The sequence below is a fragment of the Myodes glareolus genome, chromosome 17 (genome assembly GCF_982192425.1).
Source record: "Myodes glareolus chromosome 17, mMyoGla1.1, whole genome shotgun sequence".
Classification (NCBI taxonomy): domain Eukaryota; kingdom Metazoa; phylum Chordata; class Mammalia; order Rodentia; family Cricetidae; genus Myodes; species Myodes glareolus.
The window spans coordinates 58,374,546-58,389,331 of record NC_142042.1 but is presented as its reverse complement, the minus strand read 5'-3'; the positions used below and the strand labels follow the sequence as shown (position 1 = coordinate 58,389,331).

At 40.8% G+C, this 14,786-nt stretch overlaps 1 non-coding gene across 1 annotated transcript; it reads right to left on the bottom strand.

Annotated features, from left to right (window-relative positions):
• Window positions 1–1,815: 1,815 nt before the first annotated feature.
• On the bottom strand, window positions 1,816–1,928 carry LOC125405693 (small nucleolar RNA SNORA44). The gene has a single exon (XR_007233665.2). It is a non-coding gene; the product is annotated as a small nucleolar RNA SNORA44 (small nucleolar RNA).
• Between the last annotated feature and the right edge of the window lie 12,858 nt (window positions 1,929–14,786).

Genomic DNA, 14,786 nt, shown 5'->3' with positions numbered 1-14,786 from the left:
ATGGAATTATATTTGCACAAACACTACCAGATGCAAGGAGCTAAATGTCCTGCAGATGTGTGTGTGTGGAAGGGGCCAGCGGGTGCTCCAAACAGGCGGCAGCTTTATTTGTTTTACTGGTCTTCCAGAGCCGGGGCAGCACGTTTCTGAGGGGTTACATTTCTGGAATGACCACCACACCGTGAACCCCAGTTTCCCAAATTCTGCCTTCATCAGCCTCCATGGTTCCTTGGCCCAGGATGGTGGGGGGTAGCCCTGGAGGCCGGTTTGACTAGCTCACCAACTTATTCTCCTGTCTCCTTTGTAGAGGGGGAGGGGAGAGACAGTCGGGCATTCCCAGAAGGGATTTCCTGAAAGATGAAAGAGATCAGAGCTAGGTATATCACAACCACTTCAGAGAGAGGTTGGGATTACAGATAGAACCCGCAAACAAAGGAGACAAAGCACTTCCTTATCCTATGAAGCATCCTACCTTTTAGTTGGTTTAATTTCAGTTTGTCCCTGGTGGAAAAGACAGACATCATTTCTAACTTTAGCAAGACACTGGCGGCAGAGAGTGCCCTGAGCACCAGCCCCCCAAAGCCCCCAGTAGTCACTTTGAGTAACAGTTATGAGGATATCGGATTGTTTTGAGATGAGATGACTCGGTAGGTAAAATTGCTTCCCGCCGAGTCTGAGTTTGAGTCCTGAGACCCACACAATGAAAGGAGAGAGCTGGCTCCTGCGAGTTGTCCTCTGATCCCCACCTATGCACCACAGCATGAGTGAGTGTGCACGCACACACAAATAAGCTAAATGCAATAAAAACTTTAAAAGATGTGACTCTAGTGAGAAAAGTTTCGGAATGCTGATAGGACATGTAGAAACAGGGCGTCTTGAAGCTAGCCTCAGGAATCCTCACAGGGTCTCTGTCAATGTTGGCTATATCCCTTCATGGTTAAATGTTTTTGTACAGTTCATCAAGTTAAAGTGCTTAATGCCAATTAGTTAATATCGCTCTGAATTTCCTGTCACATTTTCCTCCAGATAGGGTGGTATGCAGGTGGGTTGAGGACGCGTTCAGCTTGCACAGAGTGGAACGCATTATGTGGGTCATGTAACTTTGCTGTAGAGTTGATTGCTAGTTCATACTTGCATAAATGGATTCCAGAAACCCTCTTATTGGCTGCTCACCCCAGTGATCTGCATAACCACGATATCTCATCCTGGAACATGAGCGCATCTTCTAATGCCCAGCTTTGGAATTAGGATGATGGCAGGGGAGAGACAAGACTTGATATGCAAAGTCAGCAGCCGGCATAGAAAAGTTGTCTAGACCACGTGACTCTTGGAGTTCTCAAGGTTCTGAGGAAAGCATTTTCAATCTGATCTAAATTTGCGTGAGTGGCCCTGCGAGCGATTACAGCATGCTCTGAGAAAGTTTCCTAAGCTATCAGCAATAAAAAGCAAGTTTGGTAAAACACATGGAAGAGGAGAGCTGGGATGTCCCTATTCTGCGTGTCCAGTATGTCACTATAAACCAGTTGTGGTCTGTCAGCTGAGAGAATCTTCAGTGTGGCTGCCATCTGCTCATGACAGACAGCTACTAAAGCATCCGCACTGTTTGCCTGGACCAGCAAATGTTTGTACTGACTTGAGACTTTCAGCCACAAAGCTCTACATGGATTTGAACCAAGGTCTGCCTTACGCTGGAGGAAGGCGGTTATCCTGACCCTCACTCATTCCCCGCCCCACTCAAGAGCATGCTGCACCTTGTCAGCTTCTTTTATATTAACAACGCGCAATTCTTTTTTTCATTTATTTTCTTTTTTTAACATATATCGGATAACTGAGTGGCATCTGCAGGCGCTGTGCTGACCTGGGCTGTCAAAGCCTCTCCAGTTCCTCTGGCATGCACTGGAGATCTCATAGCCCTTGGAAGCATGCTGACGACGTCTCTTCCTTACTAAACATTTACTCAACTCCCTCCTATTAAAGTCTGAGTTGTGCATTGTTTATCTAAAGAAGACTCCCAGAGTTGAATGAGTCTCAAACCCACATCCTCTGGATTTGCCCTGGTGCCATGTGTCCATTTCTCAGACACTCTTACTTTCCTCTTTAGGTTATAAGGCAGGCTCTGGTCATACCACCTGATTTGAGACTTTCAGTCACAAAGTTCTACATGGATTTGAACCAAGGTCTGCCTTACGCTTATGCCCACCCAAGAGCATGCTGAATCTTGAGGATCTTTCTGTGCTTTATCTAAGATCCAAATGACTTCACTGACACCACCCCCACTGTATGCCTGTGCCCCTGACCTGCCTCACAGTTGATAGGTTTTTTTTGTTTTGTTTTGGTTTGGTTGGTTGGTTGGTTGAGACAGTGTAACAGCCCTGGCTGTCCTAAAACTTTCTTTGCAGACCAGGCTGACCTCAAACTCACAGAGATCCTCCTGCTTCTGCCTTCTGAGAGCTGGGATTAAAAGCGTGAGTCACCACACTCTCCAGTTGATAGATTGTAAAGTTCTCAAGGTTAGCGTTCTCTTCATTTCCTCTGATACATGTTCTTGTGGGTTTCTCTGGAAAATCCACCATCTTGTAATTCTTTCAGGTGTTTACAGCCCGTAGACAGAAACAGGAAGCTACTTCAAAGGACCTGGGTTGAAGGGATTTTTGAGCTACAGTGATTTAGGTATCTTTTACCTGAAATTCAAAAGACACTTTCTCCAGGAAGCCGCTAGATGAATGGTAGGCTTACCAACCTCCATGCAATTCTCTCGTAGTCCCCTGTTTACTCACACCTACATGGAATGCTTGCTCATCGGCTCATTCTTCTGAGAAGATAGGATGAGCAAGTAATGCCTTATAATCTTTGCTACATGAATGCACATTTCAATTTAAACATTGTGAGGACCCAGCAGAATTTCCAACCAGATGTCTGAAATGAGGCAAGGTTTTTGTTTGTTTTTTTGCTTTAATGCAACTCGGTATCTATCAGGTTACCTTAAAAACAAAAAAGAAATCAGTCAACTTTGTATCAAAACAGAACACCTTGCGTCAGCGTGGGACAGAAATCCTCAGGCCTCCTGACCTGGCTCCCCAGATTCTTGTGTGTGGCTTTGGCTCCTTAGGTGGGACAGCCGTGGATAGTGCTGTTCCCAAGTCTGTAGCTGTAAAATTAGATGGTGTTATTTCTTTCTCATTGCAAAAGTCCCTTGAGCCCTGAGAGTTAAATGATTAATGACCAAAAGCTCCTACACAAACATGAATACTTAATAAAAATAACCCCTCTTTGCCCCAGTGATAGGCACCAATGACCTGATGCTAAGCCTTGATCCAGTCTTGGGGCAGCTGAGATGAACCTTTCCCCGGCTGCAGACAATCTGGACTGGTGTTCTTTTTCTTCCTCCACCAAGTCCCCTGCTCCCGCCTGCAGGCTCAGACTTTACCCCCAGTCACGTGAAATCAGCTCTCTGTCTGTGGAGGTCTCACACAAGGGACAGCTCCAGTGTGGGCCATCGTGGGGTCAGTAGAATTTTATCATCTTTTTTTTTTTTTTTTTTTTTTTTTTTTTTGCAAGGAATATGCCTGCTTGACCCATACCACAAAATTATTAGGAAGGTTTGTGAGATCAAAACTTTTTATCAAATTTCATTCAGTTTAGACCTCCCCAAGGAGAAGCCCTGCGCAGCTGTGGAGAGCCTCCAGGGCGAGCGTGTTTCTCTTCCCATTGCTGGAACTGGAGTGTGCTTGGACAGAAATTCATAAGAAAATAAGTTCAGGCACATTCTGAGCTTACTGTTCTTTGCTGACTAAAACTAAAACTCATCTTTCTCTTCATGTAGAATACAGTTATGTGAAATGTCTGAGCTCCAATCTGATCCCTGAGCAAATTCAAAACACCCCGGGTGGATTATCAGCCAACTCTGACATACATTCAACAGTCTCGTCCCAGACGACTTTCCTTGTCTTCTCTTTGAGCAGACGAACAGCTAAGGGAGCCCCTGCAGGAGAATAGCATCTCAAAGCTTTCTGTGTTCCATGCCGTCGTTGTGTGCATAGCTGGCCAGGTTTCACACCCCAAAGCCAAGCAAGGTGAGGCACATGAGACTCTTCCTCAAGCAGATCTTGATCTGAAATCCCGAGAGAACAAACTAAGAGCTCTGGGATCTTAAACATCTTGTTCAGTTTCCCTCCGTTTATCTCCTTCTACGCAAAGAGGGACAAAGTCACAGAAAGACAGAGCAGAAGCAATGTCATTAGCAGCCACTGCACATTTAGAGGGCTGAATTCCGACTTTAGGATCTGGGCGAGCAGGACCAGGAGTTTGGTGAGTTTGGTTCCATCGTAGAAGCCGACGTGAAGAATAACTGACACAGAGCAAAACCTGCCCTCAGAGGATCCAAAGCAAACGTCTGTCCTTATATACTCTCTGACTTTTTTCCAAGTGTATTATCAATCATATGTAGAAGTTGTACATGTTCCTCAGGCTGGGAGTACAACCCAGCAGTATGACATATACTTGGCATGAGTGAGGTTCTGGTTTCAAGTTCTCAAACTAAAACTCAGAATAAAACAAAAGTAGTTGGTCAAGTTCTTCGGTTACATAAGCTGACTGTAATCACAACTACATAACATATTGTGCAAAACATTGTGTATTATAAAATCACAGCTTAAAACAGAAGAGGGAGGTGAGGCCTATTCAGTTCTGTAGCCAGAGCAATGAACATCACCATTAATCATTATCTGGGAAGTAATTTGAAAGCCTAGCAAAGAGCATCTCCTGGGCCTTGCCTTGGACAATTTTTAAATTTATTTTTAAATGCTTAGAAACCATCTATCTCATGAGACTTCTACTCCTGGTACTGGTGGAGTAAAGGAACTAGATTTGCCTCTCTGTGTAAAGTCCTGAGTAGATGCATGTAATACTAGCTTTCTTGACATTGGGAATAGTTGGTAGAGGATGGTATTCTCTATAGAAACAAGGTAGGTGACCTCCACGGTTGCCCCCAGATACACAATGAGGAAAGCAGGGTAGAGTCCTGGTGGCTTTTCTGGGAGGAGTCACTGGAGTCCAATGAAGCCAATGTGGTCAAAGTTTTCAAAACAGAGATCCCAAGGAGAAAGAGAGACGGCCAGCGAGAGTTTCTGGGATTTGTAGTCTCTTGCAAGATTTCAGCTAAGACGTGATCAAATAGAATTGACTACCTTAAAAAGCAATGAACTCTGATATCCCAGGATGCACAGGGGGCCAGGACAGTGATTGTTTCCATCATCCTGAATTGAAAATCTCATACCTCTTGGGGCTGAGGCTAGTAATGAGAACGTTCTGGTCTCAGAAGTGTGGAGGCATTAAAACTGAGCTAAATATTGTACTGATCCTACTGAGCAAAGACTAAATCAGGATCAGCACCATCAATTTGCTTCTTTGTACTTGGCCCTACTTGGGAACAGTGTCTAGCACCTCTTAAGACAAAAGAGCTGAAGCTGGGCACCTAGGAGAAAATGACCAAGTACACAAAGAATTGATTTTTAAATCGTGAACTGGAAAATAAATCCTCTCCAAAATTAAAATGATTCAAATTATAACATTAATGAGGAAGGTTAATAGAAATAGATGTGGTAACTGTGTTCCAAATGTTCAGAATGTGAGAAAGGGGTTGAGAAAGAGCTCAGCAGTAGGACATCTGCCAGGCTCTGCCAGGCTCTGCCAGGCTCTGCCAGGCTCTGCCAGGCTCTGCCAGGCTCTGCCAGGCTCTGCCAGGCTCTGCCAGGCTCTGCCAGGCTCTGCCAGGCTCTGCCAGGCTCTGCCAGGCTCTGCCAGGCTCTGCCAGGCTCTGCCAGGCTCCATCACACTCCGTACTTCAGGAAGAAGGGAGGAGGCCCCACAAGCCTTTGCCTTCCACGATAGCACGGCCGTCGGTGTCCTTGTAGTTTAGAACTGGCTAACACAGTCATGCTGATGAGACTTCATGGGTGTGGTTTCTGACATTTCTAGGAAACACAGTCTCACAGCAAACTTCCAGTTTCTCTGGCTCTTGCCATCTTTCACTTCTATTATTAATTTCATGAAAATTAATACTACTATTATTTACAAATATTTTACTAAATTAATGCTAATTTAACATTTAAATTATTATTTAAACAAAGGAATCATACACTAGAGATACATTTGGTATATTAGGCAAAGATAGTGAAGATGTTTCTACAAAATGCATTTCTAGCTGGGTACCCATGGACCACACCTGTAATTCCAACACTCAGAAAATGGAAAGAATGATCCTGAGACAAGGTAGGTTGGGCTCTATTGACAAACCCTGTTTCAAGACCACACCTGAAATGGTATCTAAATATGGAAGGAAAAGCATCAAAGGTGTAAAATGCACTGGATGAGATTTACACTAGCTTAGGCACCAAAGACAAATTGGTATGTGACTTTGAAGACACAGAAATAGAAACCGTTCAGTGTGAAGCGCAGAACTAAAGGCAGCGAGAGAAAGAGGAGTGAATACTGGACCACAGGACAGCCTCAGACAGACCAGTAAATGTGTGATGAAGGGAGGTCAGGCAAGGTAGGGCACCAAATAGTGAGGAAATAATAGCTAAAATATTCCTAAATTTAAGAAATAGCCAAGATGCTTCACCTACAAGAAACGTGAGGAAATATGAGAGCATCAAGACAGGTCACCATCAAATTGCACAGACAAGTATGTGCATGTACAGAAATGCTGGGAGATTTTATGGTTAATATTGCTATTAGTATGTTAAAATTTTAAAATTAAATTCAGAGTTGTAACTAATAACCTTGGAAGTCAAGTACACACACACACACACACACACACACACACACACACACACACACACACCCTTGTTGGATTATCACAGGTCGAGAAATACCAGGCTAGCTACAAGACAGACCAATTGTATTTTTCTTTATTATAAGGGGTAAACTCACAAAACAGGAGCGAGAAGTTCAAGCTCAGTTGTGTAGCACAGGAACCAGAGAGAGAGAGAGAGAGAGAGAGAGAGAGAGAGAAAGAGAACACCCTGGACCATCCATCATTTTTCTCTTTTTTCTCCGGGTACCCTAAAGGTCACACCCCTAACTTGGTCCCACCTCTTAAAGTTCATTGACTGACAAGAGATTCCCCATAAGAAATCTTATTATCTTCTATAAACCAAAGGAACTAAAGTACACAAACAACAACAACAAAAATTAATTAAAATAAAAATCTACCCAAATCTCCCACTAACTATTTTTGGATATTGGAAAAATATGATAAGATATGAGCTTATTTCAATTAAAATGGTTATTATAAAAAAGATGAAAGAGAAGTATTGACCAGAAAACATCAATGTGGGAAAGAGAACATTTGTATACTATACTGTTAGTAGGAAAATAAGTTAGTTTTACTATTATGGAAAATTTGTCAAAAAGCAAAGAATCAAATTACCATATAATCCAGCAATCCCACTTCTGCCACTTCTGAACATTTACTAAAAAGGGGTGAAAGCATACATGTATGCACTCCTGTGTTGGCTGCAGTTATATTTATTTGCATGATCCAAGTTCTAAAAATTAACCTAAGTGTCCATCAGTAGATGAATGAATAAAGAAGGTGCAGTGTCTATGTACAGCACAGCTTTAAAAAAATCCTGTCATTTGTGTTATGAAAGCCCAAAAGGCAGCAGAGTAAATAAAACAAGTCAAGACAGGCAAACGCTGATGGCCTCATCTGCATGAGGGATATTCAAAAATGAAACTCACTGAAGCAGAGGATAACATAGTAGTTACAATAGGCTTGGATGGAGGGAAACTGTGATGACATTGGTCAAAGATACAACAATTTCATTTGATATGAGGAAAAAGTTCAAGATAAGAGTTGAACATTGCAGAGACTGTAGTTATGAGCAGCATGTTACAAATTGATATCCCTACAAGAAGCTTACATGGTCATTTTACATATAAAATAATACAAGTGTGTGAGGCAAGCCACAGGTAATGGCTTGGGTTAGCCATTCCACAGTGTTCACATATAAGGCATTATGCATACCATAAATATATGTAATTTTTACTTTTCAATCAAAATATTAAAGGGGTAAAACTGTCACACTAGAATTATCTAGTCCTCTAAAATACCTTTTAAAATGAAAGCAAAATACTTTTCAGACAGAAAAAAAGAGACAGAAGCTAATGATTAAAAACTATAGATGGAGAAAAATGTAACAAAGTTCAGTAGCCATCCTTGGTTTTTCTTCTTTTCTTCTCTGTGGTTTACGCCCTAGAATAACACTACAAAATGGAAATAAAGTCACAAATCTCAACAAATTGCTACTAGAACAAAGGCTCTTGTGTGTGTGACTAGCACATACTGGAGCCCTACATCTAATATCATACTTAATAACACATACAGGAACCCAACAGCTAGTATCATACTTAATGGCACATACAGGAGCCCTACAGCTAATATCATACTTAATAGCACATACAGGAACTCAACAACTAATATCATATTTAATAGTACATACAGGAACCCAACAGCTAATATCATATTTAATAGCATATACAGAAACTCTACAGCTAATATCATACTTAATGGTGGAAGACTATATGCTTTTCCTCTGAAATCAGGATCAAGTAGGGATGTCTGTTCCACACATTTATTCCAAATTATACTGGAAGTAGCAGAATAGAGAAGGAAAAGAGCCAAATGGCATCCTCGCTAAGAAGAAGTAATGTGTCTTTATTCACAATGGTGAAACTGTATACAATGGAGATCCCAAGGAAGCTACAAAGGAATTTCCCAAACTAACTGATGCTTTTAGTAGGGTTACTAAATACAAAATAAATAAACAAAATTAATTGCATTTTTGTACACCAGTAACAGTTGGAAACTAATATGCAAACTGCTATTTACACTAGCATCACACAAAACATGGGTTCACTTGCAAATGAACGGGTGATAGTTGTGTACTACAAGCTACAGAATACAAAAGACTTAAATATGGTTCATGAATTGAAAGATTAAGTAAGTACTATGTCAGTTTTTTGAAAACCAACCTGTGATTCAACTGCACTTCCAGCCCAAATTCTATGGGCTTCTTCGGTGAAAGCAATGAACTAGTCATAAAACTTATAGGAAAAGGCAGAGGTCTTAGAAGACTCCATAGCACTTTAGAGAAACAAAACAGTACGGAAGAACTCACACTGCTTGACCTAAAACAAAGAGGCCATGGGATACTAGTGTTGGGAAAGACAATGAGATCCATGGAACAGAAGACAGCCCAGAAAGAAATCTGTTCATGTGGTGAACTGGTTTGGACAAAGAGGCAAAGACAATTAAGTTGAGAAAGAAACGTATTTATATCAATGATATGTTAACAATTTACCTTCATTTAAAAGATAGGCTTCAATCCATAAGGCAGTATGTGCTAAAATTACCTCAAACAGAGTATACATCTAAATGTAAAACTTAAAATTATAAACCTTGAAGATATTGTTTGCTGGACCACTTGACCTGAGTTACAGGCGTGTGACATCGCAACCCTAAATACTTCTGTAAGTACTTGAAAAATGAAATGCTCATTGTTTGTTAGTGATCTCACACCAATATAGCTGAGACCTGACAGGACATCATCACATAACTCACAATCTAAATTCAAATTTTTAATTGGCCTGCTAATATCTATAGTGATGTTTTGTTCAGGATCTAACATACAAACCTTGCCTGAAGATCAGAGGGCAAAATTAGCCACACTAGTCAGTCATAGTGGCCAGGCAGTGGTTGTATGCACCTTTAATCCCAGCAGCCACACTAGTTAACCGTAGACACCAGGCAGTGGTGGTGCACACCATTAATACCAGCACTAGGGAGGAATATAAGGTGGGAACTCGCTCTTTTCAGTCTGAAGATTTCATAGAAGTCAGAGCTCTCTAGTGGTTGGCTGATTTGCTTCTCTGATCTTTCAGCTTTACCCACTAATAGCTGACTCTGGGTTTTTATTACTAATATCAACTAGAACAGGTCAAGGGATGTGTATTACATTCACTTTTCATGTATTTTTATTTCCTGTAATTTAGAACAGATTACCCCACCCAAATTTTTACTTTATGAACTTAATACTATTCAAAAGCCCATGCTAGTAGTATTAAAGGATGCCCAACAATATGGACCTAATCTATTGCTCATCTTCAGAGTCAGGTTAAATATTTAGTGTGTGCTTCTTAAGGGACAGTGTGCACCCCCATTGTGTCATAGCAGATATCCCCAATGTCAGCCCCAAGGGCACTGCTGTTGAGACCCTCAGTGGTGAGGCACCTGCTGTCTCCAATGTGAAGAAGCCTCCTTCCCTTTGTGATAAGCCATCGCAGTCTGCGAGTTCTGCTATTCCCAGGCAGCTCACCAATGATGTCCTTTAGTGAACCAGTGATTTCACTGGTGTTAAAAAATGTTAAATTTGTAATTTCAACATTCACATTACATGTAACAATTGGCATTTTCCATGAAGTGGAGATTGCCTTCTCTTGCTTTCTTTCATGGTATCAGTATGAGAGTACAGATCTTAAAATAAATGTTTTATCTTCACAAATTACTACCTGTAGCATAATTTCGTTTAATTTGTGAGGTACATGTACACTTTCCCCATTTCAGGGTTTTCTTGTCATTTCCCACTCCACAGTTATGTTTCTCCTTTTGAGTATGAGCGGACAACTACCAAAATGCATTTTTAAATCCTATTTTGTTCTTTTTTAAAAATTTATTTTTATATTACATTTTACATTCCAACCACAGTTCTCCCTATACCTCCTTCCTGCTCCCTTGCCTCCCTCTCAGCCAACCCCAATCACTCCTCCCAATGAGTAAGCGATCCCATGGGGTTGGCAACAAAGTCTGGTACATTAAGATGGGGCAGGACCCAAGCTCTTGGGTAGGCAGAATTAACATAGTAAAAATGGCAATCTTACTAAAAGGAATCTACAGATTTAATGCAATGTCCATCAGAATTCCAGCAAAATTCTGTACAGACCACAAAAGAATGGTACTCAACTTCATAAGGAAAAGCAAAAAACCCAGGATAGCCAAAACAATCCTGTACAATAAAGGAACTTCTGAAGACATCACAATCCCTGTCTTCAAACTCTACCACAGAGTTACAGAACTGAAAGCAGCCTGGTATTGGCATAAAAACAGACAGGAGGACCAATGGAACCAAATCAAAGATCTGGATATCAATCCACACAGCTACGACCACCTGATTTTTGACAAAGAAGCAAAAAATATTAAACGGAAAAAACGTATATTCAACAAATGGTGCTGATATAACTGAATATCAACATGTAGAAGAATGAAAATAGACCCATATCTATCACCATGCACAAAACTCAAGTCCAAATGGATCAACGACCTCAACATAAAGCCAGTCACACTGAACCTCATAGAAGAGAAAGTGGGAAGTAGTATTCAATGCATGGGCACAGGGGATACTTCCTAAATATAACCCCAGTAGCACAAATACTGAGAGAAACAATTAACAAATGAGACCTCCTGAAACTGAGAAACTTCTGTAAAGAAAAGAACACAGTCAACAAGACAAAACAGCAGCCTACAGAATGAGAAAAGATCTTTACCAATCCCACATCAGACAGAGGGCTGATCACCAAAATATACAAAGAACCCAAGAAATTTGTCATCAAAAGAACAAATAACTCAATTAAAAATTAAGGTACAGACCCATATAGAGAATTCTCAACAGATGAATCTAAAATGCCTGAAAGACACTTAAGAAAATGCTCAACATCCTTAGCCATCAGAGAAATGCAAATCAAAACAACTCTGAGATTTCATCTTATACCTGAAAGAATGGCCAAAATCAAAAACACTGATGACAACTTATGCTGGAGAGGATGTGGGGTAAAGGGAACATTCCTCCATTGCTGGTGGGAGCACAAACTGGTACAGCTACTTTGGAAATCAACATGGCAATTTCTCAGAAAATTAGGAAATAGCCTACCTCAAAAACCCAGCAATACTGCTGTTGGGTATATACCCAAAAGATGCTCAATCATACCTCAAAGACATGTGCTCAACTAAGTTCAGAGCAGTATTATTTGTAATAGCCAGAACTTGGAAACAACCTAGATTTCCCTCAACCAAAGAATAGATGAAGAAAATGTGGTACATTTACATAATGGAGTACTACATAGTGGTAAAAAATGATGACATCTTGAAATTTGCAGGCAAATGGATCTAGAAAAAAACTATATTGAGTGAGGTTTAACATAGTAAACCCAGACCCAGAAAGACAAATGTAATATGTATTCACTAATAAGTGACTTTTAGACATAAAACAAAGAAAAACAGCCTACAGGCCACAATCCCAGAGAAACTAGACAACAAGTAGGACCCTAAGGGAGAGAGATACATGGATCTAATCTACATGGGAAGTAGAAAAATATAAGATCTCCTGAGTAAATTGAGAGTGTGGGGACCATGGGAGAGGGTAGAAGAGGAGGGTGGAGGAAGGGAGGGGAGCAGAGAAAAATATATAGGTCAATAAAGACAATTTTAAAAAAGAACGAAGTATAATTCTTACTGATGAATGTCCCTTACAGTGCACTCTTATCCTAGGGATTGTGTGCCTAGGGAGGCAGCAATGCTATCTATTGTTACAGCTACTTCTGGCCTCCTGGATTTGGTTAACACACAGTATGATCTGTAGTTCTCATGGGTAAGCAACCTTCCAGCCCTATAGGCTTTGTGCACTGCCCAGTGTTAGCTCTAGTGACTCATTCCCATGGTCTTTCTGTGATAAATAATCTGCTATTGTAGGTCTTTATTTAGCAAGTGAAAATTTAGTCTAAAAACCATTGTATATAAATGTTCTGAATCTCTTGTTTTTTTAATTACCAAAAACCCCCCCTATTTCTGTATCAAGTTTATTCAGCTTGAGGAAAGAGTGGAGAAAAGAATCCCAAGATCTTGTTTTATCTTTTTATTTACAATTTGATTCTTTTATTTCTTTATATTGTGTGGGCATGAAGAGGTGTGGTGTGTGTTCTGGGCTGAGCACATGCCCGTGGTGTGCATGTGGCTGTCAGAGGACGGCTCATAGGAGTTATTCCTGCTTTCACATTGTAGGCCCTGAGGACTGAACTCAGGTTATCGGCTAATTGGCAAGCTCCTTCACCTGCTGACCCATCATGCTGACCCTGCTATTTGAATTTTCCTGTGAATGTATTCCTCTTAATATTAAGAATACTTTCAATGAGCAAATTTCCATCTACCCTCCTTCTCTTATTTTCTACCCCCCAATCCCATTCTTCCCTTCCCTCTTCTCCTTCCTTCCTCCCCTTCCTCTCTTCCTTCATTTCTTTCTTCCCTCCTTTTTTCTCTCCTTTCCTGTTGCAGGATATTTGATCACATTGTGTGATGATGTCTCAGATTTACTGCACATGCCAAGGCAACTTCTGTTTGGTTTGATAAAGAGCTAAACATCCAATAGTTAGGCAGGAGAGGATACATGAGACTTCCAGGAAGAGAGAGAAACTCAGGGGAAGAATCTGAGAAGAGGGGAATTGGCCAGTGAGACACCAAGGAAGTCGGGACATAAAGTACTAAGGAGGTGTAATGAGCCACATGACAGAATGTAAATTAGTATAAATGGGTTAAGTTGGGAACAAGCCAAAGCTGAGGACAAGCTTTCATAATTAATAAGAAGCTCTATGTCATTATTTGGGAGCTGGCAATCCAAAGAAATATCTGCTATACCTTCCCTCCTTCTTATCGTCCCTTCTTTCTTTCTTTTTTCTTCCTGCACTTCCATCCTTCCTTGTCTCCTGCCTTCCTTCATTCCTTTATCTCTCCCTCCACTCCTCTCTCTTCCTTCCTTTCTTACTTCCCTTCCTTTTCTCCCTTGCTTCCCTCCCTTCCTTCATTAGTTCCTTCCTTCTTCCTTCCTTCTTTCCTTCCTCCCTCTCTTCCCTTCCCTCCTGAGATGGTTCGTGCGCAGAACTATTTTCAGAAAAAAATATTTTCCTTGTCATTACTTTTCAATAGTTGTCCTCAAAACAGAGGAAAATCAGCACGCATTGTTTAGGTTATGGCAGTTCTGAAGTAGGGTTTTTTTTTTTTTTACACAATTATCGTTTGCTCAACTATAAGAACCAACCAACATAAGCTTTCAGGCAACTTACCAAGAAATCTGAAAGTTATAAAAAGCCTATAACTTTATAGGCTTTTTTTATTTATAGGCTTTTTTTATTTTTATAAAAGAATAGAAGTGCACCAACCATCTGACCCCCTTAAATAAAACTTAGCTTTACTAATGGTTTACTTTCTAGGTAACAAATCACAGTAGTGTTGAAAAACATGAGCACATAATTGCTTCATTATCATGGGAGATTTGCTCAATATTTATTTGAGGACCAGTAATTTTTAAAACTCACCAGAATGTCTTGAACCCCCAATTATACAGCCGTATAGAGTGATAGGCCAGGCTAGCCCTCGCAGGCTGACCAGGGTAGAACTGCACAAAGCCCTCAGCACCCTGAGGAGCTGCAGCATGGTATTTGGTCACATTGCTCAGCTTCTTTAACTACTGGGTGACTTGTGTGATTTTCAAAAACTCAATATACGACTTAGGATATTTGTTAGTATGTCACTGTTCCCAGAGGACGGAGAGCTCCTTTTTTCTTGTAAAGTACAGATCAGTTGCCAGAGATGTCCCCTCAGCTGCTTACAAGAGTCAGGCGTGATACCAAACACCAACTCACGGCACGGTGACATGTTTGAGCTTTTTCAAAGGAGT